The following is a 4,297-nucleotide window of genomic DNA, read 5'->3' as shown; positions in this document are numbered from 1 at the left end:
ACAAACTTAAGAGTAATAACTTAATGTCTTCATTGAGATCCCAAAGTCCTTTAGAATACCCACAAAGGCACAGTCCTTCCTTCTCCCTCTGCCCAGTCCAGGGTACCATATCTCAGAAAAAGAAATTGAACTCCATGGATCTTCTCTGCCCAAGCCGTGTGGTCCCAAAAAGATGCCTCGTGGCTGCTGTGCCTGGATATAAGTCCCAGCATCAATCTTCCTCTGCTGCATCATTTCCGACTCCTCCCATAATTGACCCCAGCTGCCAGCATTCCCATATTTTTCCAGCTTTACTGGGTTGCCATAGTAAGTGTGGCCCTGTAGTGTGGAACCAATCATCTCCAAGCTCTTATGCAGGCTCTATAACGAGGGGGAGTTGCCTCCCAGTTACATCATGGGTTGAAGTCACTCTCATCCCCGCAGCTCAAAGCATGGCCACAGATGTTTAACATATCTATGAAACCAGTTAAAGGTTATAGACATGTTAAATGACTGTTCTAGAGGTTATCTGCAAAACTGTTGCTATGCAAAACAACACTCAATAGCGCTGCTCCATTCTTCCCATCCCCCAGCTCAGACTTCAGGGGGTGAGGACATTCTATATATTTTTTTTTCCTAATATTTCCTGGACACCCTGAGTTCTGGACCCAATTACAAATCCCTATTTGCACGCCCCCCTTGGCTGCACCCTGTTATACACTTTCTGATTCCTCCCCCACATATAGTGCCACAACACAGCAAAATGGGTTGCCTTGCCCAGAATAATACCTAAGGCTCTACCCCTTAAATATAACAAATGCACCAAGACAGAGAAATATGGCCAAAATGAAAGAACAGATCAAAACTCAAAAAACTCCAAAAACTTCGAAGCGATGAAGAGGTAAACTACATATCAGATGCAGAGTTCAAAACACTGATAATCAGGATACTCACAGAAATGGTTAAGTACAATTGCAAAATAGAGGAAAAAGTAAAGGCCATGCAAAGTGAAATAAAAATATATATATATACAGGGAACCAACAGTGAAGGGAAGGAAACTCAGTTTGGAGCAGAAGGAAGAAATAAACATTCAACCAGAACAGAACGAAGAAACAAGAATTCAAAAACATGAGGAGAGGCTTAGGAGCCTCTGGGACAACTTTAAATGTTCCAACATCCAAATCATAGGGGTGTCAGAAGGAGAAGAGGTAGAGCAAGAAGTTGAAAACTTACTTGAAACCATAATGAAGGAGAACTTCCCCAATCTGACAAAAGAGACAGACTTCCAGGAAGTCCAAGAAGCTCAGACAGTCCCAAAGAAGTTGGACCCAAGGAAGCACATACCAATGCACATCATAATTATATTACCTGAGATGAAAGATAAGGAGAGAATCTTAAAGGCAGCAAGAGAAAAGGAGACAGTTACCTACAAAAGTGTTCCCATAAGACTATCAGCTGATTTCTCAAAAGAAACCTTGCAGGCTAGAAGGGGCTGGAAAGAAGTATTCAAAGTCCTGAAAGGCAAGGACCTACATCCAAGATTATCCAGCAAAGCTATCATTTAGAATGGGAGGGCAGGTAAATTTCTTCCCAGATAAAGTCAAGTTAAAGGAGTTCATCATCACCAAGCCCTTATTATATGAAATGTTAAAGGGACTTATCTAAGAAAAATAAGTTGATCAAAATTATTAACAGGAAAATGACAACAAACTCACAATCATCAACAACTGAACCAAAAAATAAACTAACTAAGTAAACAACTAGAACAGGAACAGAATCACAGAAATGGAGGTCACATGGAGGGTTATCAGTGGGGAGAGGGAGTGGGGAGAATGGGGGAAAAGGTACAGGGAATAAGAGGTATAAATGGCAAGTACAAAATAGACAGTGGAAGGTTAAGAATAGTATAGGAAATGGAGAAGCCAAAGAACTTAAATGTAGGACCCATGGACATGGACTAAGGTGGGGAGTGCTGGTGGGGGGGAGTACAAGGCAGAGGGGAATAAAGGGGAGAATCAAATGGTACAACTGTAATAGCATAATCAATAGAATATACTTAAAAAAGAAAATAAGGGTTTTGCTAAGAAAAAATTAAGAGAATAGGTATTACTAAAGTACTGTGTTTTTGGACTATAAGATGCACCAGACCATAAGACTCACCTAGGTTTTAGAGGAGGAAAATAAGAAAAAAAACCCTGTTCCACTGCCACTCTCCCCACCCCAGTGAGCCAGGTAAGCTACATTCGTACTATAAGATGCACCCCTTTCCCCCCCACAAATTTGGGGGGGAGTGCATTTTATAGTCCAAAAAATACAGTAACTAATAGTGTCTGTAAATATCAAAATAACAGGGATTCTGTGAGTTTTAGAATTTTTAGCTAGGTTCATGGTGTAGAGAACAGAAACTATAATGGTATCAGTGAATTTGTTTATTCAGTAAAGAAATAGCCTGATAGTTGCAGAAAACTGGGGGAAGAAAATTTTTTTAAATTCAGCAAAATTGCTAAAAGCCTTTTTTTAGTCAAATATGAAATTTAAAAGGTGAATGTAAGTGGATATCTGAACTTTGTCAACTAATTATTTATATGTTTTATATTAATTTTCCACTACCAAGGATAATTAGAAGTTAACTATAAATGTGTACTGTGGTAACTTGTTATTTACAAAAGTTTTAAAAAATGAGAGAATGATAGAAATAAAAAATGATAGAAATTTCTATTATGATTCTGAAAAATTTAAGATTTTTTTCTGTAAATTTTAAATGATATGATTAAAGATTCTGTAGTTTATTTTAAATGTTTTAAACATTCTTTGTTCCTGCTGAATTCCTAAAAAGGTATATAAGTTACAGTGGATCACATTACTATTCATGTAAACTTTCTTTGTGTTCCCTATGTCCACATCTCTTCAGAAAGGCAGCCTATTTTCTGAGTTTATAATGATATGGATAGTCAGTTTAAATGCAACCTGCAAGTAGCAATATAAAACCAAATTAAATTCAGTAGGTTTCATGAATTGCTTCTTTAAATGGAATTTTTAATAGAAAAAATATACATGCTAAGAAAGATTGAACTTATTATTTTCAAACAGTAATGATAGTGACATTAAGGAAGTATAGTTGTTAGAATATAACTGCTCAGCAGAAATGAATTGTCAACATACTTAAGCTAAACTACCTGGATATAAAAGATAATTGTAAACTTTCCTACTTTATGAAGAAATAGTAAAACTGTCTTATAAAAAATCTTTTTAGTCAAATAATCAAATTTTTAAGTCAATCAGGGAAAAATAACAATTTTGTAATTCACTTGTTATACATTATGTCTACATATTAATGTTAGACAAAATTTCTATATTTTAAGGCTAATATTGATAATTTATGGTATCCTCTATAGTATTCACATTGTGATGCTGAAAATTGATCTGATAATAAATATTGGTAAAATAAAGGGCATAAATTATGCCAAGACCATTGTAAAGATATCTTATGCTCAAAGGAGGGCCATAAAACAATGGTTACAGAAAAGCATTTTTTTGTGTGGTCCTTTAAATGAGAACTGTTCTAAGGCTGTGGTTATTTTCTGGCTTTTTTATATTTGAAATACAGAGCAGCCAAAACTAATTCACACATACAGACACACACAATTTTAGGGTGAGGAAATTGTACCCACTTAGGAACACCTTGGCAAGAGAATGTAGAATATTCCCCTTATATGCAAAGGAAGGGTCCTAACATTCGTGAACTGAAGATCACTACTGATGGAGTAGTTATCTAGTGAGGAACAGGCAGAAAGGGGTAAACTTCTGTGTGGTTAAGAAAGAATCTAAGTACAGAAAGAAATGCCTGACCTTAGGGGAAGAAAAGATTTTTAATTTTGATTTATTTGATTTTTTAAAAAAATGAAGTGTTACGGGGATAGAGCCGATGTGGTTTTCAATCAAAAAGGAATGAGTAACATGATCTTTCAATGAAACAGAAGCTGGGTGAGTTTTCCATTTAGAAGTTATACTATATAGGGGACCATGTCCCCATTTTTAAGCTGCAGGATTCCCCGAGAAGTGAACTTCAGGGAAACTCTTACTGACATTCCAGATTTGGGGAAATGAGGGGAACTGAGGACTGGGCTGAAACCTCACAAATGTGTTACAGTCTTGATGAAACAAGATGGTCTGGCTTTGGAAATGCATACTCAAAAACAGGTACCCTTTCTCTCTTGTCTAAGAATCTTTACTCTTTGGCTTTTTAATCCAAAATATAGCCATTTTTAAAGACCCAAATTGATTAATATCTCATTCTAATGCTTCCTTCTGACCATA

The sequence above is a fragment of the Desmodus rotundus genome, chromosome 8 (genome assembly GCF_022682495.2).
Source record: "Desmodus rotundus isolate HL8 chromosome 8, HLdesRot8A.1, whole genome shotgun sequence".
NCBI classification, from domain to species: Eukaryota; Metazoa; Chordata; class Mammalia; order Chiroptera; family Phyllostomidae; genus Desmodus; species Desmodus rotundus.
This window is presented reverse-complemented; position numbering follows the sequence as displayed.